Source organism: Megascapheus bottae, chromosome 25 (assembly GCF_031878675.1).
Source record: "Megascapheus bottae isolate mThoBot1 chromosome 25, mThoBot2.hap1, whole genome shotgun sequence".
NCBI lineage: Eukaryota > Metazoa > Chordata > Mammalia > Rodentia > Geomyidae > Megascapheus > Megascapheus bottae.
Genome location: NC_143533.1, coordinates 16,977,213 through 17,001,490, shown reverse-complemented (window position 1 = coordinate 17,001,490; position 24,278 = coordinate 16,977,213). Strand labels below are relative to the sequence as shown.

Below are 24,278 nucleotides of genomic sequence, written 5' to 3'. Positions count from 1 at the left end.
ATGATGGGTAGTACCATTGTTATCGATGTACTGGTGGTGATGTGCAGTAGTTGTGGTGCTGGTGTATAGTACCTGTAATGGTGATGTATGGCACCTACTAGTGCTAGAGCATGGTACCTACTTACCTGGTAATGCTGGCTTAAATGATCTGAGCTCTGTTGCTTCCCATCTTCAACCCTGTACCAAAGTTCATTGTTTGGACAGTGCTTCAGTATAGAAAGAGAAAAGTTAATACTCTCAAGGGGTAAAGAGCTTAAGAAATGCTATTATTGATTGAATGCTTTTATGTTCCATCCTTCTTTAGACCACATATTAAAATTTCACTTCCAGTAGTATTTGAAAAATGGGGCCTTTAGTAAGTAATTAGGCCATGAGGGTTTGAACCCTTGTAAGAAGAGACTCCAAATAACTTTAGCTGTCTCTCTACCATGTGAAGCTTAAAAAAAAAAAATGAAGCTTACAACCTTGAAGAGGTTTCACCCCAGATTCGGTCCCTGCTGGTTCCTGACCTCAGACTTCCAGCCTCCAGAACTGTGAAAAGTAAATGTCTGTTGACTAAACTATTCATTCTTTGATTTCGTAATAGCAGTGTGAAGTACTAAGTTAGAAAATGGTTGATCTCACTATGGAAAGCAGTGTGGCAGTGCCTCAAAAAGCTAAACATAGAACTCCCCTATGACCCAGCAATTCCACTACTTGGCATTTACCCAATCATCCAGAATCTAGGGCATACTAAATCCACTAGCACAACAATGTTCATTGCAGCACTATTCACCATAACAAAGATATGGAACCAACCCAGATGTCCCTCAGTAGATGAGTGGATCAACAAGATGTGATATTTCTACACAATGGAATTCTATGCTGCTGTTAGAAAAAATGACATCGACCCATTTGTTAGGAAATGGAAAGACTTAGAAAAAATCATATTAAGTGAAGTAAGCCAGACTCAAAGGAACTTAGGTTCAATGGTTTCCCTCATTTGTCATAATCAGTAGAAACCTTGGGCTCTACTAGCAGAGATCTGCAATAGAGCAAAATCTTGATACATAAGATCATATAGTATGAAGCTAATTGAAAGGACCTCTAGGATATTGAAACAAAAGCCATATAATGAATGATTGTTGTTCTTAAGGTACTATGTTATCTCTCATCTCTTTTGCTGTCCCTTGGTTATCTCATGTTGTTACAGTATCTCACTTTGTTATCTGATATATTGGATATATTTGTATTTGGTTATTTGAAATTGGATAGGGAAGGGGGGAAAACCAAGATGGGGGGGTGGGGGAGGGTAATGGGGACCAAGACATGTGAAAGGGTATCAATGTGAATAATGTGAATTGATGCACCTTCTATCTGGCAAATATCATGTAACCCTTTTATTTACAATAAAAAATATTTAAAAAAAGAAAAAAACAGTAAATGGTTGATCTGTTTGTGAAGAATTATTATTCCCTTAATAGATGACTTAGCTTCCCCTATTTTTTTTAAGATCAGACTCATCCCTTTCTCCACATCAAGTGCTACCCCGTGCAAAAACTATGTTTAGTAGGCAATGAAGACTTTTACATGAAGCCATGGAGGCTTATGTAGAATTCTTTAAAAAAATGAAAATAGTACTTTGTGTAATATCTTGTAAGTGTGGTTCACTATTACATCCACTCAGAAGAAAGGGGTTGGGGCAGTCAAAGATGTTCCTGGAAGTTAAGCTAGGAAATACCTTGCAGGGCTGTGGGGTTTACAAAATGCCTTGGGAAAGAAGTTTGCAAGTGTGGACTCAGTCCAGACTTTTTAAATTCCATTAGTCTGTGAACTCCTTGAAGATAAAAGCCGTGTCTTGAGCCATCTGTAATTGACACCATGTAGCCCATAATGGATACCTGTGTATCTTTGTAGAGTGAATGTCCATGCAATGTGTCTGCTCAAAAAAGATAGAAAACTTGGAGTCATGGCCTAGTGCCAGTGGCTCACACCTATAATCCTACCTACTCAGGAGGCCGAGATCTGAGGATCCTGGTTTAAAGCCAGCTCTGGCAGGAAAGTCCGTAAGACTCTTTTAACTTCAATTAACCACCAGAAAAATGAAAGTGGCATTGTGACTCAAAGTGGTAGAGCACTAGCCTTGAGCTAAAGAGCCTAGACCCAGAGTTGAGGCCCCATGACCCACAAAAAAAAAAGAGAAACATGGTCTTGGAGATATAAACATAACTACATAGACATAAAAATCTATGATGGGATATATACTCTATAGTCATAATGTTATATAGATTGATAGGTATCTAGGACACACAAACCCTCAGCTTACTTTTAATTACATTCTAAAATCTATGGGCCAGTGATTGCATATAGAGGTTCCCTTCTTGAATCTTTGTTTGTTAAACATGACATTTGAAATAGGAAAAAGAGAAAAGAAAAACTTGGAATCGAAAGTTCCTAGTACTGGGCCGGGAGTTTGGCCTAGTAGTAGAGTGCTTGCCTAGCATGCACGAAGACCCAGGTTCAATTCCTTGGTACCACATATACATAGAAAAAGCTGGAAATGGTGCTGTGGCTCAAGTGGTAGAGCTCTAGCCTTGACAAAGTCCAAGGACAGTGCTCAGGCCCTGAGCTCAAGCCCAGGACCGACAAAAAAAAAAAAATTCCTAGCTACTCAGGAGGTTGAGATCTGAGGATCTTGGTTCAAAGCCAGCCCGGGCTCAAAAGTCCATGAGACTCTTATCTCCCAATTAGCTACCAGAAAATGGGAAGTAGCAGTGTGGCTCAAAGTGGTAGAGCACTAGCCTTGAGCTGAAGAGCTTAGGAACATAGCCCAGGCCCAGAGTTCAAACCCCACAAATGACCCCCCCCCAAAAAAAAGATTCCTAGGACCTGACATCACCAAGCCAGGGCATAAACATTTTACCATTGAGTTTCTGACAGTGAAAGTTCTAGGGGAGCATCAACCAAAAGAAATGGATGCCAAGTATATTCTAGAAATATGGGTCCATTTAAAACAAAGGCTGCACATTTGCATTCCATCTTTCTGCCTAATAACAGTTACTCTCTAAAAACACAAAACACTAGAGCTGGGCACTGGTGGCTCATGTCTGTAATCCTACTCAGGAGGTTGAGATCTCAAGATTGTAGTTCAAAGCCAGCAAGGGCAGGAAGTTCTTTGAGACTCTTTTTCCAATGAATCAGCAAAAAGAGGTAGAACTCTGACTCAAGTGGTAGAGTGCCAACTATGAGTGGAAACAGCTATGTGAGAGCACAGGGCCCTGAGTTCAAGCCTTTGTACCAGGGCACACATGCATATACACATGTGCACACATATGCATGTGTACACACACACACACACACACACACACACACACACACACATGTGCATGAAGGTCCCACCATTTCCTAGCATCTTTACTGTCAATGTTCTCCTTCCTGCTGATACCTGCGTGAAGATTTCTGGATTTGGGACTCCCACGCCTCTGAATATAAAAGGAAACAGGAGTAGGTGTCACCCCGAGGATTAAGTGTGTGCTTCTTTAAAAAACAGTTTTCTTCTGCTTGCATCTCATGTCCTCATCTGAAAATTCTCTAGAGGTAAAGCAGTTGGTCCTCTGTGTGGACTTGTTCAGTTTTAGATGAACAGTCAAAATTTAAAAATACTATGAGAAAGGAGAAACTTAGTACTTTCCCACCGAGGGCCTATAGTGGGGATTTGACTGAAATGACAATGGCCACAGAACAGAACCAAAAATGGAGGTTCATGATAACCAAGTAGGGAGGTCCAGCCTTCCCAGAGCTGCCCACAGAACCCTGTAAGCACTACGGGAAGCCTGGCATCGCCAGAAAGGATAAGAAGCTCTATTGAGAACTTCTCACTCTTTGGCATAATGTAATCTAAGAAAAACTAAAGTTTCAAAACCCAACCTTTTATTCTTACTGGGCACCATGGCTCAAGCCGCCTAGTTATTTGAGAGGCTGAGATTGGAGGATCTCAGTTCACTGCCAGCCTGGGAGGTTGAAGGGAAGCTCATTGAACTCACATCTTAACCAATGTTTGGGAAAGGTAGTGTGTGCTTGACATCCAAGCTACGGAGAAGGCCCGAAGGCTGGGCACAGTGATACGTACCTCCATTCCAATTGCAGTACAAACCAGCCAGGCAAAGAAAAGCAAGTTCCGATCTTGAAAAGAGCCAGTGATAAAAAGGGTGGCAAGTAGCTCAGTAAGAGTACCTGCCTAGCAAGTATCGGGACCTAAGTTCAAACCCCAGTATAGCCAACTTTCAGTGTCCCCATGTTTATCAAACTCTTAGAGATGAAAAATGCCCCCTTACCTGTGATTCTAAGTTTGAAGTGAAGTCAGCAAGGCCATTCAATTGCGCGTGTGTCTGTAATAATTACCATTTGAAGAGCATTCAACAGTCAACAGAACTTGGCTTCCCTGTGCATTGCCTTGTTTCGTGTACACACACACACACACACACACACACACACACACACATGCATGCACGCACGCAGACACGCCAGGAAGTCAGTGATGGTCTGCTCATCTGTTTCCCTACAGGAAATACTGTTGAGATAGGTTGATGATTTTTATTGCAGACCAACACTGCTGATGAGTGCACTTGCCTTGCTTCCAGTCATGTTCTTTCCCACTTCCAGATACAGAGTCCTGGGCAACACGGGGGCTGAGCCATGAACCTCAGCCTTTGGACAAGCAGCCAGGAACCCCCTCTAAGGAGGATTCACATCCTCTCAGTTCTTCTAGACAGAAGCCTAGTATGGAGAGCTGGCTCTTAAGACCTTTTTGTGATTTTTTTCATCCCTTCCTTTGCCCCTAATCAGACCACTTGACTTGGAGGACAGGCCAATATAATAGTATTAGACACAGGAAATTCTCAGTCCCCATACCCTAAATAGGAAAATCCCATTTTTCCCTCTGTTTGGGAGTGTGCTAGCTCACGCTGATCACATGAGCTTGGGGATTATAGGTACCTCCTTAGTTTTTGCCATTGAGTGGCTCTGATGGCCTTCGTTGTATGAACCAAATATGTACTTTCACTTAGTTCTTCCCCAGAGCTCAAGTCAACAATGCTGGAAACAATGCCCCCCCCAACCCCGGCTTCCCCTCCCCCTCCTCCCTCTATGAGCCATACTGAGCTCGTTTATTCACATAGTAACTCTTGATTTTTTTAAAAAAAATATAAAGAGGTCTCTGTCATAACCGAGTCACTGCATGCTATTTCAGAACAAAGAGATAGGTTGGTTCATTTCAACGACAAGGAATCAGGCCTTCTCTTCTGTTTCAATTTCAGGGACTGTACAACCTGAAGCAAAGTCGAGCAGCCCTGGTCTTCAAGTAGGAGCCTGGGGCTGGGGGAGCAGCCCATAACATCTATAGCAGGGCCATGTTCCTGTGACAAAGTGCACAAAAGAGACCAAGAAAATGGAGAGGTAAGTAGCAGGGCATCATAAGCCCTCTGTCACACCTGGATTTGTTCTCTCAGCTGTGAGAATCTCCAAAGAATTACATAGGGCTGGGAAAGGATGTGGTGCATGACACCAAGGTCGCTATTTCCCGAAGTCCCTCTACCTTTTTGCTTGAGAATTGGAACTTTTTCCAGAAAGGTAGTTCCACCCTTCCATGGCTTAGAGAGAAGGCAGCAAGCTTTGTTGTCAAAGTTTGGGTACCACCTCTGCCCCTTTTGGGCAGTATGACTTGTGAATATTTATCCTCCCTGAACCCCTGTATTCCTGTTTGTTAAAAGGGAATATTCGTACTTAATCTCAAAAAGGCCCTGGTCAGAATAAAACGTATCTGTGAAATGCCTAGCACCAACCACAAAGGGCACAGTTCAGTATTGTTAGCCCATAACTCTATGCAGGATGCACAGGACAGTGGACAGGTCAATGGGGTTACCCTGGACATGGACAATTTTACTAATTAATGTTTTCATTGGTAAAGTAGCAGTGATAAGACTTTTGTTAAGACATAACATTATAATGTAGGCACTGACTGGTAGCTCCTCAGGAAACTTAAAAGGGTCTGAGGATTCCAGTTCCAAGCTAGCTCAGGCAGAGGGAAACTCTTACCTCTAATTTGCCAATAGATAAGCTGGCAGTAGCAGTATGGCCCAAGCACCAGCCTTGAGCAAAAGAGCAGAGTATGAGAGCTTGAGTACACACACACACACACACACACACACACACACACACACACACACACACAAGATACATTTTAAAAGTCTAACAAAGCACTGAGTTATATCCCTAAGGTGATATAATTATGTTCCTTTTATTTGCTTATTTATTTTTGTGGGTCCTGGGGCTTGAACTCAACCTAGGTGCTGTCCTTGAGGCTTGAACTCAACCTGGGTGCTGTCCTTGAGCTCTGCAGCTCAAGACTACCACCCAGCCCCTGGGCCTGAGCATTGTCCCTGAGCCCTTCAGCTCAAGGCTACCACCCTACCCTGAGCCAAGCCCCACTCCCCATTTTCTAGAAGTTAATTGAAGGTAAGAATCTTAGGTCCTTTTGTTGTGATGGGCTGGCTTTGAACCTTGATCCTCAGATCTCAGCCTCCTGAGTAGCTAGTACTACAGGCGTGAGCAACCTCCTGAGTAGCTAGGACTATAGGCGTGAACTACTGCGCCCGGCTTTGTGCTCCTTTTAGATGACCCTAGCAAGTGCCAAGAGACTAATATAGTATATCTGGGAAGGCTACAAATATTGTTAGCTCAGAGCCAGTGGCTGAACATGGGTCAAAGCAGGAGATACCAGTGGGTTGTAAAGCAGAAAATTTAGGATGAAGATGCAGTCAGAGACCTAAACCTTAAAGTATGGGACAGGATACTAGTCAGGAGATGGCATCTATCAAGAGATACATCCCTCTACACACATCATTTGCTGTGTCTTCCACAGCCTTAGATTCTAACAGCTGTCATGATGAGTTTGAAGACCTTGTTTACCAAGGCTGCAGTTAGGCAGAGCTCTCCAGAGACCATGAGGAGTGAAGTAATACCCAAGAGCAACAGATCTTCATGGGTGACAGCAGAAGATCCATGAGGAGAGCATTTCTTATGAAGGAAAAAGGACTTTTGTCTTTCTAGTCATAGAAGACTGTTTTCAGTCATATTGGGTTGTCTAGTAGTCCATGAACTACTAGTGTGCTGGGTTACATCTTCCTTTTCACAGGAATTTAGTAGCCACTCACAGGGCTCCCCAGAACCAGCTCACAGGGTTCTCCCAAGAAAGCCATGACTAGTCACACTCTGTGCCGCCTGAAAGCTCGAACTTACATCATTATTCTGCCTGGAATGTACTTTCCACCCACCCAACTCCTACAATGCCCAACTCCATTTCCAACTTTTCTATTCTGCCCTCCAAAACCTCTAGCCCACATCCAAACTCGTGGTTATACAGCCATTTCCTTCCCAAGACAATTCTATTCTGTCTTTGTTACTTGAAATATTTCCTTTATGAATATTGGTTTCTTCTGCCCTCATTTCTGTTGGGAAATCAATCTCAAAGATCTCTCAGAGCTGTGGTAGAGCACTTGCCTACAAAATCCAAAGCCCTGAGTTCAAGGTTTGAGTTCAAAGACTAATATCTCCAAAGACAGAAGGAAAAAAAAACCCTTTGGGCTGGGAATGTGACTTAGGGGTAGAGTGCTTGCCTAGCATGCATGAAGACTTGAGTTTAATTCCTAAGTACCACATAAACAGAAAAGGCTGGAATTGGCACTGTGGCTCATGTGGTAGAATGCTAGCCTTAAGCAAAAGCAGCTCAGGGAGAATGCCCAGACCCTGAGTTCAAGCCCCAGGACTGGCAAACCCATCAACTCCGCTCTGTTATAGGGGTCATTTCCAGCCTTAAGCCAAGCAACAGCTTCTACCCCAAGACCACAGGACTTTTTAATATTCTCCCTTCTCTCTCTCTCTCTCTCTCTCTCTCTCTCTCTCTCTCTCTCTCTCTCTCTCTCTCTCTCACACACACACACACACACACACACACACACACACACACACACACACACACACTTCTCTCTTTCTCTTTCTCTCTTGCCTGGAAATAAAAACATAAACTCAATAAGCCTTCTAGAATCTTTCACTTACTGGTCCCAGTATTTCCCAGCATCCCCTACTCTTCTCCCCTCTATATCCACATAAAAATTCTCCCTCCATCTTGAACATTCTTCTTCCCTCCAATACCCTTCCCAACACTTACATACACAAGGCTTGTAAGCCTGGCCCACACATACTCCTCTTCAGTTGTCCATCTTATCTCACTGAGCATTGACCTCCCAAAGAGGAACTGGGAATTAAAGACTCAAAATAGGCTGGGCAGGCTCAGTGGCTCAAGCCTATAATCCTAACTACTCAGGAGGCTGAGATTTAAGGATCAAGGTTCAAAGCCAGCCAGGGCACAAAAGAACCTGAGACTCTTATTTCCAGTTAACCTCTAGAAAACAAGAAGTGGGGCTTGGATCAAGGGTAGGACGATAACTTTGAGCTGTATAGCTCAGGGACAACACCCAGGCTCAGGGGTAGGGAGCTAGCCTTAAGCTGAAGAGCTCAAGGACTGTGCCCAGGCCAAGTTCAAGCTCCATGACCCACCAAAGGAAAAAAAAAAGACTCAAATTGGCCTGGCACTAGTGGCTCATACGTGTAATCATAGCTACTCAAGGGGTTGAGATCTGAGAATTAGTTTGAAGCCAGGAAAATTATCTCTGATTATTCACCAAAACTCTGGAAGTGGAATTGTGACTCAAGTGGTAGAATACTATCCTTTAGGGAAAATGCTGAGAGACAGTGCCCAGGCCCTGAATGCAAGCCCCAGGACCCTCAAAAAAGAAAACCACTCAAAATGTACTTATTACCTGATCCATGCGATTGTAATCCCTCTGTACACCATCTTTATAACAATAAAGTAATGTTTAAAAAAAGAAAATACATAAAACAAAATATGTAGTCAAAAATATAATTTCCAGCCAGGAATTTGGCCTAGGTGTAAAGTGCTTGCCTAGCATGCACAAAGACCTGGTTTCTGTACCACATGCACAGAAAAAGCTGGAAGTGGTGCTGTGGCTCAAGTGGTAGAGATCTAGCCTTGAGAAAGCCCAGGGACAGTGCTCAGGCCCCGAGTTCAAGCCTCAGGACTGACAAAAAATATATAATTTCCAGTAAATTAATTTATATCTACTATAGACATATTCATCTGTAAAATGAGATTGATTTTCTTTAATTGTTCTGGTATTTATTTTTTAGCATTTTCTCCCGTCTCTTTTTTGTGCTATTCTAATGCTTCCAGATCTTTCATTTTTTACTTGCTATATTTTGTAATTCCTGTTCCAGTATGGTTTCCCTCTTAACATATGTGTCACATAACATTTCAAGAGCTGTTAGACTCTTAATTGCCTTTTAAGAAACTTGTATTTCTCTTCCTACTTAAAATTTTTAGCAGCTTCTAATCATTATGCTACATGATAAAAGAGTACAGATTAAGAAAGTACTAAGGGTTTGGGCTGGAAGTTTGGCCTAGTGGTTAAAGTGCCTGCCTAGCATGCCTGAAGAGCCGGGTTCGATTCCTTGGTACCACATATATAGAAAAGCCGGAAGTGGTGCTTGAGGCTCAAGTGGTAGAGCTCTAGCCTTGAGAAAGTCCAAGAACAGTGCTCAGGCCCTGAGCTCAAGCTCAGGATTGGCAAAAAAAAAAAAAAAAAAAAAAAGAAAGTACTAAGGAAAGTACTACAAGAACAGTCTCACACAAAAGCAGTAACTATAGTGAAATAGAATGTGGTCCCTGGAACTACTAAAAAAAAAAAAAAATCAGTGAATTTCATACTAGAAGGGTTAAAAGTATATTTTCTGCACTGATTGTCTTTGTAATAGAACATCTGCTCTTGATGTTACACTTCTATTTGCTTTGTTACATGATTTTCTTCATAAAATGACTGATTACAACTTTAGTAGAAATACAACTCTACATAAAGATTTCTCTCTATGTTTTCTATTCTCTATGTGTTTTCTAAGCCATAAAAAAGTGAAGATTCTACCTGAAGCTTTTATACTTTAACTGAACAAATAACTTAATTTCAGTGCAGTAACTCCTTATCCTTAGACAACAGTTTTAGATGAGTAAGGTGAATGGGACACCATCTAAAACCTAGATAACTGGCAGGACTTCCTTTTCACCAGGTATGCCTTTTATCCTTTGTCCCTAGATTTGAACAGCCCTTCCTCTCTCTTCATCTTGTAACTTGATGTTAAGAAAAAAAAAAAAAGGCAAGAGCCAGGGGCTGGTGCTTCAAGCCTATAATCCTAGCTAGGAGTCTGAGATCTGAGGATCGTGGTTCAAAGCCAGCCCAGGCAAAAAAAAAGGCCCCATGAGACACATTTCCAGTTAACCACTCAAAAACTGGAAGTAGTTCTGTGGTTCAAGTGGTAGAGAGCACTGGCTCTGAGCACAAAGAGGCCCAGAGACAATGCTAGGCTCTGTGTTCCAGCCCCACAATCAACCAAAAAAGAGGTATGAGAAAAGCACTTCTTTTCCTTTCTGTTTACTTCCTGGTTTTAGCCGTCCAAGTCATTTTCATATTTGTTCATAATAATGTCTTTTTCCTGTCTCATCTGTCTCTCTACATTATTGTTATTGAATATGCCAGTGTTCACTCTTCCTTCTTTATCAGTTAGAGCTCTTTTTAAATGCAGCTAAGAATGACCCTGGGACTAACATCTAGACACTAAGATATAGGCAGTTCATGTGTGAGACTTCCTTCAAGGAAGAGAACACATCCTTTGCCCTCTTTGTTTTTTCTGCTGGCTGAAGGGAACAGAAGATCCCTGAAGCTTGGGCAGCCCTACTGGATCCTGAGCTGGATTCCCAGCATCTAGAGCCATTGCCCAGTGCTGAGTGGCCTTCTTTTGGACCTTGTACTTTTGTTTAAATGTGTACAGCTTTCAGTTTTCTGTAACATGGGACCAAATCTCCCTGATTAAAGACATCTGCTTTAGAGAAGCCCCTGTGCTCAACACCACAGGAGAGACAAAGTCGTGTAACATTTGGGCAAGGTGGTTCTGTGTCAGGCTAGAGGAAGCACAGCAGAGTATGGCAGGACCATGTGGGCAGCAAAAGAGAAGTTGTAGATGGAGGCAAGGAATATAACTCCAGGCTGAAGAGATTGAAGATTTTATCCTGTAACAAATAGACTTTTCCCCATATAGGACTTGTCCAAGATCACCCAGGCAGGAAGTAGCAGAACCACAGTCCTGGGCTGCCTCCCACACAACCTGGAATGGAACCAGCAGAAATGAGGGTTTGTACTTTGAGGCAACCAGAAAGCCACAACCCCAGTCACACCCTTCTACCTCTCAGAAGAGCCTTTAGAATCTGCCAGAAATCTGGGATCCAGACCTATCTTCAATTCTGATGACACTTCCTGGACCCCTTCTTATAAGACGGCAGTAGCGAGGGCACTATTCTGCTTTCTAGAAAGAGTGAAGTTCCAGGTATAGTGCTGGCTGCTTTGTAGTATCAGTTACTGACAATTTATTTCTTCCCTAGAATAAAAATCTAATTCCATCTCTGTTTTGCAGATAAAACAGGTTGGAAGAAATGAAACTGTCCATGCAAACTTACTTAGTTGATAGCCAATTTGATGTCATGATTGCTGAACACAAAAAGCCATGATCTTAGCACCATACCTTTTAATCTTCCCAGGTGCTGTCTGTTTCTGTTCAAGTGGTCACCAATTAACCAAGTATTCGTTCATTCAGGCTCAAGTAGTAGAGTACCTTAAGTGTGAAAGCCCTGCATTCAAATCTCAGTGTTGCCATAAAAAATTTTTAAAAATGTATTCAAGTTCAAGAATATTATAATTTCAACTATTTCTATAAACTCCTGACTCCAAGGACTTACCTGGACTGGTGAGCTGGCAAGAAATAAGGATCTCCTGACAGGTTCCAGTAGGGTACAATCCTTACAGCCATGGCTTGTGTCCCATCTTGTTATAAGAGCCCCACTCTGCCCATGACCCCACAAGAATGGGTGGGGATCTCTTAGGGTGGGGACAATGCTCTCAGAGTTCTTGTAAGCTAGATTACAGATTCCAGTGGGCTCTTTCCTGGGATCAGGGATACTCTTTTTTTGTGTCCTGCCTCTTATTCTCCTAGTAGGAATGCATTTATGATTGGGCTGACAGTCTTTCAGGAAACAGCTGGTCACTGGAACTAAACTCCTCTCATTGCCAACATTTGGAAGGTAGATTTTTGTCGATCCTCAAGGCTACATAGTCTCAGTAATGTGGTCTGTCCAGTGTCCCAGCATGAACCACACATCCCTACTATCACCAAATATCACTCTGCCTTCTTCCACAAAATGTCCATGAGAAATACCCTGCAGAGCTGACGTCAGTAGCTGAATCTCAAAAGCATTCACTGGGGCTGGAACTGTGACTTAGTAGTAGAGTGCTTGCCTAGCATGCATGAAGACCTGTGTTTGATTCCTCAGTACCACATACACAGAAAAGCCAGAAGTGGTTCTGTGCCTCTAAAAGTTCTAGCCTTGACAAATGAAGCTCAGGGATAGTTTTAAGGCCCTGAATTTCAAGCCCGAGGACCGGGGGTTTGGTGGGGGAGAACATTCATTGTCAAACTAGGCAGGGCCATGCACTTTGCTAGGCTGTGTCCATTCTGGCACAGCTTTTCTTCTCATCACCATTTCCTTCTAAGCTCAGCCTCTGTGTCTCACCATTGTGCTCTATCCCCTAATACGACAGAAGTCAGCATGTGTTCACCATAGTAGATTAGAACTACACTGGACTTGGCTTAAGTACTAGCAGATTTTAAAGTTAGTAGTCAGATATCCCTCCAGTTCCTTATAAACACTGAAACCAGGGTTCCCATTTTCATATGTACAAAAATACCTGAGAGTTGTGAGTCATTTTCATTGTTGATAGCAAAAACAGCTTTTATAGAGTCTGTCAGACACAGAAGCCCATGTGGTTCTTATGCTTTCAGACACTAAAGTGTGAAAGATCTGAGCAGAGCATATTATATTTTTTTTTTTGTTGTTGGTTTGGAGCTTGAATTCAGGGCCTGGGTTCTGTCCCTGAGCTTTGTCCACTCAAGGTTAGTCCTCTAGCAAGAAGCAGAGGGTGTACATAAAAAGCCTTAGGACCTTGAATGTCACTGTCCAAAGTGTTAACACGGAGAAGGACACTATCAGAATTCAAACTGGGCTCCAGACTTGGTTCAACCTGTGAATAGTCACCAAAAACAAAACCAAAACTTGTGTTTAGATGGTACCAGAATTTAAACTCAGAGCGTTAGCCTTATAAAGCAGGTGCTCTACCAGCTGAGCAAACGCCTTCACTATTTTATTTTTTAGATAGTCCCCGGTTTTTGGTTGTTGTTGGTTGGTTTTGTGCTAATCCTGAAGCTTGAACTTGCAGCCTGGGTTCTTCCCCTGAGCTTTTTTGTTGTTGTTGGTTGTGGGACTTGAACTCTGGGTCTGGGTGCTGTCCCTGAGCTCTTCAGCTCAAGGCTACCACCCTTCCCCTTGAGCCACAGTACCACTTCTCCCTGAGCTTTTTTTTTACTCAAGAGTAAGCCGTGGTCTGAGCTTTGAAAATTTCTGATGACCAGCAGCATTCTTTCCTATGTTCCCCTCAGATTCAATTCATTTACTAGTGTAGCTTAAAGAACTCAGAAAAATCTTATAGGGCTTATTATAAGAGAAAATTTAAGATTTTTTATTGTATTTTATTGTCAGGATAATGTATAGAGGGGTTTACAGTTACATTCATCAGGTAATGGGAACATTACCTCTCAAACCTTGATACCCCTTCTCGTGTTTTTGTCCCCCTTTCCTCCCCTGTCTCCCTGTCCCAATCATCTTGTTTTCCCTCTTCCCTTCTCTATTTCAAGCAAACAAATAAACGTATATACAATATACCAGGTAACAAAGTCAGATACAGTAACCACATGAGATTAACCATAAATGGAAAAAAAAAAGAAATAACTTCACATAATACATTAAGAACAACAGTCACAAAGATAAACCTCTTGTTTCCGTAACCTGGAGTTCATTTCGTTTAGTCTCATTCTGTATGACCATATGTATATAGGTTTTGATAAGAGTTATTTTTTAAAGGTAGCCAAATTAAGATACACTTAGGGAAGTGAGGTCAAGGAGGTCCCACGCGGAGGCTTCTGACCCTGTGAGTTGGGGTACATGTACCTACCAGCACTTGGTCTTCTCCTTCCTGCAAGTCTCCACAAGCTCAGCGATCCTGAAGCTGGAACCTGGTCTTTATGTTTTGTTTTGTTTTTAAGCAGACCTCATTTTATCCTCACTATTAAAAGGAAGACCACCAGTAGAAATGTGATTGGACAGAGGCTCTGACTTCAAGTACTCTGATTGGAGAAAGTCTCTCATCTGGGTAGTCTAGTCTGGGCAGATTCTTCTGCATTCTTTTCTGAAGGACTTAGGGCTGGACCCCTTAAGAAAGGAGGGTCTTATGATCTACTGTCAAGATAGAGGATTGCTTTTTTGTTCAGGCTAAACACAGTGTGGATTAAAAGATGTGTGTCTGTTTGTTTGGGTAGCTAGGGACTTTGAACTCCTCCTTGCTTGTGAGGCAAGAGCGGCATCCTAGATCTAAAGCAGATTCTTTATTTCTATGACCTACTTGAGGAAAAAACAAATTCTAGGGGCTGGGAATGTGGCTTAGTGGTAGAATGCTTGCCTAACATGCATGAACCCTGGGTTCAGTACCACATAAACAGAAAAGACCACAAGTAGTGCCATGGCTCAAGTGGTAGATTGTTAGCCTTGCGAAAAAGAAGCCCAGCGACAGTACCTACATCTTGAGTTCAAGATCCAGGACTGGCAAAAGGAAAAAAAAAAAAACAATCTGATATATCGGATATAATTGTATTTGGTTATCTGAAATTGGATAGGGAACGGGGGAAAACAAGATGAGGGGTGGGGGAGGGGGGAAGGGAAATGGGGACCATGACATGTGAAAGGGTATCAATGTGTGGGAATTAAGGCACCATTTATCTGGAAAATATCATGTAACCCTTCTATTAATTACAATAAAAATATATTAAAAAAAAACAGCAAATAAAATAAATTCTGCTTGCAGTGTCCCTGTCTTGAGGTAAATAGAGAAGTAGGGAAAAGAGGAGAAAAGAGGAAAGGGGAAAGGAGTCTTTTCTTCCAGAGTCCCAAAACACTTCAAGGGCCTGGAGTTTGGCCTAACTGAAGAGTGCTTGCCTAGCATGCACAAAGACCCAGGTTCGATTGCTCAGTAACATATACATAGAAAAAAAAAAAAAGCCGGAAAGTGGTAGTGAGGCTCAAGTGGTAGAGCTCTATCCTTGAGGAAGTCCACAGACAGTGCTCAAGCCCTGAGTTCAGTTTCCAGGACTAGCAAAAAACAAAAACAAACAAACAAAACACTTCTAGTCACATAGGAAATAACATCCTATGGGAATTATAAGCGAGGAGCTGTGGTGAAAACCAAAGATCTTAGATCATCTTATCACTGATCCAAACCCAGCATCTTCCATCCTTTTTCCCTAGGACTAGCCTCCATCCTTGGTCACCATTTGCATGTGCTGGTCTCTGAAAGCATCATACCATCGAGCCCTTAGCCTCAAGTTTAGAGCCCTGTGATAGGAAGAGAAGTACCAGAGGAAGCTAATCATTCACCCTATTCCTAGCACCCAGTGACCAAAGTCCTTCCAGTCTTTATCTGCCAAGCACCTGGGGAAGACAAGTAGTAATGGATCACACTGTTCAGACATTAGGCCCTAGAAGAAGCTGACCACATTTTGGGAGAAGGCAAGGCCTAGGCACTTAAGCAGAGAAAAAGAGCTCTGGGGAGAGGAGATAAACTATCAGTAAAGCCCAATGAATAAAATTCCTGAGAGGAACAGCAAAATCTAGGTGTGCTTTCCTCTTCTGGAAGACACGAAGAAGATGGAGGTATAGGTCTATTCCCATGTGCCTGTCTGGTGTGGCCTTCTCACTACATACTAGGGGCCAGACATGGGCCCCATAGACAAAGACAGGGGCTGCCAGACCTCAGGTAGACTGAATGAAGACCTGCAAGAACCTTGAGCCTCACAGTGCAGGAAGAAGAAGCGGTCAGTGAGCTCGAAAACCTTGGGGTTTTTTTTTGTTGTTGTTTTCATATATTTTTTATTGTAATTAATAGAAGGGTTACATTCTATTCACCAGATAGAAGGTGCATTACTTCACAAACATCGATATCCCTTTCTCATGTCTTGGTCCCTATTTTCCCCCCACCCCCGCCCAAAAACCTTGTTCTCTGCAGAGGACGATGTCCTAATATAATGACCAGGAAGGATACACATGCGCATGTGTTCATGAGACCAGCGGAGAGAGCAACACGCAGGGCTTTTCCCTGAACCCCTCAAGCCTTTCATACTCTCTCTGCACTATGGAAAAAATAACAGGCTCTTCATGCAAATGTCTCTTTTGTTTCATATATTTAGAGAAAAGAACTGCTTTGGTAATTAGAGAGTTTCGTGTTTGCTCCTACTACTCTAGTACTGTTAATTCTCTAAACAGAGCAAAATGAAAATACTCAATGTCACTGACATCAGCAAGTAGCTTAAAAAATATACCCAAGGCCCTTGTCACATCTTGAAATTTCTGGATTCATATGTGTCATAAACCTGATACTTGATCACATATTTTTCGCTGGGTGCTGGTGGCTCACAACTCAAGAGGCTCAGGGTTCAAAGCCAGCCTGGAAAAGAAAGTCCATGAGACTCTTATTTCCCACCAAACAAAAAAGCCAGAGTTAAGTGTGAATGAAGTGCTAGAGCACTAACCTGGAGCAAAAGGCTCAAAGACAGGGCCTAGGAGTGGCACAAAGAAACAAAGAAACAAACAAAAACTCTAAGAGAGTACTGCAGATGCATTTGACTGAAACAACCTTGGGCAAAACCAAATCAGTGTGTGGCTTTGGGCAAATCACCACCCTTTCAATGACATAACAGAGTTTCTAAGACTCTCTCTAGCTGTGGCACCCCTGGCCCATGCCAACATGCAGCACTACTGAGTCTTCAGCTTAGGGCTCATGTTCTACTATATGAACCACAGCTCTACTTCTGGTTTCTTGCTGGTTAATTGGAGATGTCTCATAGACTTTCCTGCCTGCGGTGGTTTTGAACCTCATCCATAAGATCTTAACCTTCTGAGTTGCTAAGATTGCAGGCATGAGCCACCAGCATCCACTCATATCTCACTTTTTTTTCCAGTTCTGGGCCTTGAACTCTGGGTCTAGGCACTGCCCCTGAGCTCTTCAACTCAAGGCTCTCTATCACACTGAGCCAGAGTGCCACTTCTGGTTTTGTGGTGGTTAATTGGAGGTCAGAGTCTGTCTGAAGGACTTTTGTGCCCTGGCTGGCTTTGAACAGTGATCCTCAGATCTCAGCCTCCTGAATTGAGCCTCTGGTGCCCAGCTATATCTCACTTCTGGACTGTTTCCTAAAGTGTTCTACTGCAGATTCCTAACTTCCAAGCCTCAATAATGCACTTAATTTTTTTTTAATTTTTTGTTTATATGGTTCTAATGAGTTGAATCTAAGGCCTCATGCATGCTAGGCAAGCACTCTACCACTAAGCCACATTCTAGCCTTAATAATTTCTTTAGGGAATTAGTTTTCTTCCACATTTTGCTGAAGAGGCCTTGTTGGCTCAGTGATAAGGCAACTGACCTTTTGCCCTTCCCTTTCCCTCCCTTGCAATAATGCCCAGCACTGCTGTCTCTGGATCTGTCTTCAAAACCATGGCATCGCTACCCTGAGAGTGAAGGCCCTGGGGTTGCTCACCACACCTGATCTTTCACATCCCCTCTCCTTCCTTGTCTGCTAAGAAACTTCTGTAAGAACAGAAGCTGCTCTCAGGTAGGAAATAACCATGCTTAGGTATAAAGTTTCCTAAAGAATTCAAGTGTAAGGGGCTGGGAATGTGGCTTAGTAATAGTACGTTTGTATAGCATGCTCAGGGATCTGGGTTCAGTCGCTAGCAACACACACATACACATACACTGCAGATATCCTGTGAGGAAAAACAGCCCAACTAAGTTTCTAGAGAAACTATTTTGAAAACTTGAACCAACCAAGAGGGAAATTTATTTTGTGGCAAGGGAACCTTCCAACACCATTTTTTTTTATTTGGGTGTAGCTCTACTTTTTTTGTTTCTCTCTCTCTCTCTCTCTCTCTCTCTCTCTCTCTCTCTCTCTCTCTCTCTCTCTCTCTCTCTCTCTCTCTCTGTGTGTGTGTGTGTGTGTGTGTGTGTGTGTGTGTGTGGTCTTGGGACATTTATTTGGCCCTTTCCAACCTTTACTTCTCGTACTGTAACATGGTAATATGGCCTTTAGCCACTGATGTCCCTCTAAGCAATACGTTTCAAACTGTAAAATTCCACACAGACACCAATGCTTGCAGCCCCAGATTTCTGCTTCCTCCTCCACCATGGTGTATGGATTCTCCCCAACACATACATACATACATACATACACACACACACACACACACACACACACACACACACACACACACACACACGCACGCACGCACGCACGCACACTGTTGTTGCTTCCTTAGCTCTGTTATCCAGAGTCCTGCAGAGAAAAAGAGTACAGGAAAATATGCTGCCAGCATGTTCCCTCCCCGCCTTCCCCACCTCCCAACTAACCACAGAGATCCCAAATGTTGTTTTTTTGTATGTGTATTTTTCCTCCCAAGGAAACCCTCCAAACTTCTGAACCCCATGGACTGAATCTCGCACTACAGGGTACCTCACACCAACTGTAATAGGACATCAGGAAGACTAATGGGATAGAAAGGAAGAAAGTTGTGATTTTTCTATATCATGGAGAAAACCAAAGGACATATAGATCTTCCTGGGATTTTTTTTTTTTTTTTGCCAGTCCTGGTATTTGAACCAACAGAAAACCAAAAGTGGCACTGTCGTGCAAGGTGGTAGAACACTAGCCTCAAGCAAAAGAGCTAAGGAACAGGGCCCAGATCCTGAGTTCAAGCCAATGTCCCTCCCTCCCAAAGTATGATATCCTCCTGACCATAATCACAGTATCTCCTGCCCCCTTAAAAAGTGTGAGCTGCATGACAAGCTGGGTCTTAACCTGAAAGCCAGGCAACACATAGAAGGAAGCTGTCTGGCCTTTCTTGCCCCTGAGGGAAGGTATTCTTCCTCAGTTAGATATTTCTGATCATAGGATAATGATTTTTTTCTGAGTAAGTTTTGGAAATGGTCTTAACATGCTATCAAAGAAATAAGTGCAACTAACAAGAGTTGATAGACGAGTGGTACGCTGTAGAGAGCAGCCATCCCCAGGCACTAGAGGCTCAGGCCAATCCTGCCTTCTCAGAAGGATCACAGTTCAAAGACTACCTGAGCAGAAAAGTCCCCATGAGACATCACAAACTACTCAGAAAAAGCCAGAAGTAGCTCACGCCTGTAATCCTAGCTACTCGGGAGGATGAGGATCAAAGCCAGCCCAGGCACTAAAAACCGGAGAGTCTCTTATCTCCAATCTCTAGAAAATGGGAAGTGGGGCTGTGGCTCAAGGGATAGGGCAGTAGCCTTGAGCTGAAGAGCTCGGGGATAGTGCCCAGGCCCAGAGTTCAAGCCCCAAGACAAAAAAAAAAAAAGCCGGAAGTAGTGCTGTGATGCAAATGATAGAGCACTAGCCTTGAGAAAGCTCAAGGATAGTGCCCAGGCCCTGAGTTCAATTCCCAGGATTGGGGGGGAAAAAAAGTGAGCCCCTAGCACTGGGACGAGCAGTACAAGGAAGATCAGGAAACTTAAGTTAATACTTCATGGATGATTTACCTTGCACACCAATTACATGCCCACAGGTACACCAGTACCAGGGCTTGAATTCAGGGCCTGGGAATAGTACCTTAGCTTTTTGCTCAAATCTAATGTCCACCTCCAGATTGTTGGTTTTTATATATGTGTGACTTGATCTAATAGACTTTCCTACCCAAACCTGGCTGGCTTTGAACTGCAGCCAGATCTCAGCCTCCCGAGTAGTTAGGATTACACGAGCCATCAGCACCCAGCTAATTGTAGACATTTAAACTTGGCTTGTTTTTGATCATACAGGTAGTTGGTGAAAGTCAGGGGCAAGCCTAGTACATTTAATCCCCATCTAGTCCTGCTTTCCTCCTATCCCCTGTATAGCCATGGACCACTGATCATGCAAAAATAGCTCTTAATTTTGCTATGGAGTAGTCAATATTAAATCTTAAGCAGCTAGCATCTCGAAAGAATAAACACATCTAACATTTAGAAGTTACCTAAGACTTAGTCCAGCCCCACATGGAGATGGAGGGTGACATATGATGCCATATGACAGTCCAGATCTCTATTGCTTGTGCTCATTATTACTCCCCATTTACTTTGAAATCATGTGCCAGGGCTAATTAAACTCCTGATTAAAGCCCAAGGCACCATTAGGGGCTCAGCTGGCAAGCTGGCTGGAGAGAAGCATAAAGCACTCTATTTGACTTCCACAAACACTAGGATTAAAGGAGTAGATCCATTTAATAATCATTCAGCCAACTATTCCTTCAGTATTGTTTCTTTTTGTTATTGCTACTGGGACTTGAACTCAGGGCCTAGGCAATGTCTGTTAGCTTTTTATTCTCAAGGTTGATACTCTACCACTTCTGCCATACCTCCCTCCACTTGCAGATTTTTGCTGGAGGATTTGCAGATTTTGCCTGGGCTGGCTTCAAACCATGATCCTCAGATCTCACCCTCCTGAATAGCTGGGATTACAGGTATGAGCCATTGGTGGCCTGGCTCCTTTTTTATGTATGTATACATGAGTGTATATGTATATATATGATTTTTTTGAGGTACTGGACTTTCAACTTAGATCCTTATACTTACTAGACAAGTGTTCTACCACTTGATCTACATCTCCAACATTTTTTACTTTGGGTTATATTTCAGAGAGAGTTTTTTTGTCTGGGCTAGCCTCAGACTGTGATCCTCTTATCTATACCTCCCACATAGCCAACCTTTGTACTAACATGCCTGGATTGTTGGTTGAGATGAGGGGTTTTCCCTGAATTTTATCTAGATCCTTGCTGGAATTACAGGCTTGAGCCACCAAGAGCCTGGATTTCAACATCCTTAATGATTACCTTAGGACATAGATCACATCAACCTCTACCCTCAGGGAATTTGCAGTTGATTTGAGAAGATAAAAAATAAACTTAGGGGAAAAGCCAAGGTAAACAGGTCCTGGCAGCATAGAGGAAGGGGGAAGAGTTTCTTCAAGACGTCGCAGTTGATGGGGTCATGGAGCACACAAATCCGCAAGCTCCTGTAGGGTCTGTGTGAAGCCTTCATTCCTGCCATGCTTTAGTTGAAGAAAGAAATATGACAGTAGTGTATTTCAAAGTGAGAGATAATGTTTTTCGGGAACCTCGTAATATCACCGTACACAGGCCCATGAAGCCCAGCCCCTGCCCAACAGACAGAGGAGTGTTTCCTCACAAGTATGGGTTCAGTTAAAATAGAGGCTCTTAGGTCCCTCAGATCCACTACTACTACTACTACTTCTTCTTCTTCTTCTTCTTCTTCTTCTTCTTCTTCTTCTTCTTCTTCTTCTTCTTCTTCTTCTTCCTCTTCCTCTTCCTCTTCATCGTCTTCGTCGTCTTCATCTTCATCGACTTCGTCTTCATCTCTTTTTTTTTTCCATCCTCATCATCAGTCATAGGGCTTTGAACTCTAGGCTCTTCAGCTCAAGGCTAGCACTCTACCACTTTGAGCCATAGTGCCACTTTCAGTTTTCTGGTGGTTAATTGTAGATAAAAGTCTTATAGACTTTTGTGTTCAGGCTGGCTTTGAACCATGATCCTCAGAACTCAGCTTACTGAATAGCTGACATTCTAGGCATGAGCCATTGACCCCTGGCTCAAATCCAATTCCTTCTTCCCTTCCTTTGTTGCTCCCCTCCTCCCCCCACCGCTCTGCCTTCCTTCCTCTTTCTTTCTTTCCTCATTTATTTATTTATGTCTGTTCCAGGGCTTCAACTCAGGGCCTGGACACTGTCCTTCAGCTTTCTCGAGGCTAACTACCACTTGAGTCACAGCACCACTTCTGGCTTTTTCTGTGTATGTGATACCAAGGAATCAAATCCAGGTTTTTATGCATGCTAGGCAAATACTCTACCACTAGGCCACACTCCCGGACCCAGATCCAATACTTCTTAGAACAAATAATTTGTGTCTCTCGCTTTACTGTGCTTAAATGAAGCCCATAGATTATAAAATCTGTCTGTGTACACTAAAATTTCTCCAAATCCATGGTAATAAGAAAAAAATCAAGCAGGGTGGTTATGGCTAATACCTGTAATAGCTACTCAGGAGGCTAAGATTTGAAGAGCCAGGTTTGAAACCAGCCTAGGCAGACAAATTCAAGAGATCTCTTATCTCTACTTATCCAGAGAAAAAGGAAGAATAAAGTGTGGCTCAGTTGCTAGAGTACAAGCCTTCAGTTTAAAACAAGAAAGCCCAGAATGGGGTCGGGAGTTTGGCCTAGTGGTAGAGTGCTTGCCTAGCATGCATGAAGACCCGGGTTCAACTCCTCGGTATCACATACTTAGAAGAAAAAAGAAAGGCAGAAGTGGTGCTGAGGCTCAAGTGGTAGAGTTCTAGCCTTGAGAAAAATCCAAGGACAGTACTCAGGCCCTGAGCTTAAGCCCAGGACTAGCAAAAAAAAAAAAAAGAAAGCCGAGAATGCAAGGTTCTGAGTTCAAGCTCCATCTAGTACCAGCATGTATGTGCATAACACACACACACACACACACACACACACACACACACACACACGCACACACGCACACACGCATGCATGGCTAGAAAGCCAGACTCTGATGGCTCATTGCCTGCAATCCTAGCTACCCAGGAGACTTAGGTGTGAAGATTTCAGTTCAAGGCCAGCTCAGGCAAGAAAGTCTGTGACTCTTATCTCCAATAAACTACTCAGGAAAAAGCCAGAAATGATGCTGTTGCTCAGGTGGTAGAGCACTAGCTTTGAGCCAAAGAAGATTAAGTACAGTGCCCTGACCTAGAGTTCAAGTTCCAGCATGAGGAAAAAAAAAAAAAAAAAGCAAGGCTAGAGATGTGGCTCAATGGATAGAACACCTAGAGTTCAAGTTCCAGCATGAGGAAAAAAAAAAAAAAAAAAAAGCAAGGCTAGAGATGTGGCTCAATGGATAGAACACCTGCGTAGCTAGCATAAAGCCCTGAGTTCCAATTCTAGGACTACTAAAATAATGATTTTTAAAAATCAATATGAGGGCTGGGAGTTTGGCCTAGTGGTTAAAGTGCTTGCCTAGCATGCATGAAGACCCGGGTTCGATTCCTCAGTGCCACATACATAGAAAAAAGCCGGAAGTGGTGCTGAGGCTCAAGTGGTAGAGCTCTAGCCTTGAGAAAGTCCAAGGACAGTGCTCAGGCCCTGAGCTCAAGCCCAGGACTGGCTAAAAAAAATCAATATGATACTTCTACTTTGTTATAATCAAGAAATGAACAAAAGCAATTTTATAGAATAACAGGTATTCTAAAACAAAAAACTTGTATTCAACTTGTATTGGCATGACTAATGAGAACATGGATATCTGTACCAAGGTGTGGAGTCACTGTGACTATGATGACATAAATCACACAGATGCACATAATTAAATTTTGTGACTGCCCTTACTAGGCTGTTACACATGAGACACGTTTGTACCCAGGCTGGTTTTGAACCATGATCCTTAGATCTCAGCTTCCTGAGTAGCTAGGGTTACAGGCATGAGCCACCGGGGAGTGGGGAGGAGGGGAGGAATCTTCAGTTAACTTCCAGAAAACTGGAAGTGGTTCCGTGGCTCAAAGTAGTAGAGCACTAGCCTTGAGGGACAAAAGCTCAGGGATAGCACCCCGACCCTGAGTTCAAGCCCCAAGACCAACCAAAGAAAAAGAAAAAAACAAAACAAAAAACACAGAAACCTCATCTTTATCAGGGGAGATGTCAGGAAAACGTGATATTGAGCAACAATTTTCGAGATAGACCTTCAAATCCCAGGCTTCTGTATACAGAGGCCAACCCTAGAGATTTGAAACTACACGATAACAGAGAAGAAAGAGCTTTTTCAGGAAAGATGGGCTACATGGAGGGAGGAAGAAAGAAGAGGGAAGATAAGTCAGCTGAGAAATTCTCCCTGAGATGATCTGG

The 24,278-nt window shown here is 42.9% G+C and overlaps 1 protein-coding gene across 2 annotated transcripts in view; it reads left to right on the top strand.

Moving 5' to 3' along the window:
• The window catches only part of Gldn (gliomedin), a 63,802-nt gene that overhangs the window by 4,895 nt on the left and 34,629 nt on the right, over positions 1-24,278 (top strand). The window contains exon 3 of one of the 2 annotated variants that reach the window (XM_090358412.1): positions 5,295-5,433. The gene's annotated coding sequence lies outside the window, so the exon portion shown is untranslated. Of the gene's footprint in view, positions 1-5,294; positions 5,434-17,865; positions 17,923-24,278 lie in introns of those variants that run through there. The other variant, XM_090358413.1, reaches the window with a different exon arrangement.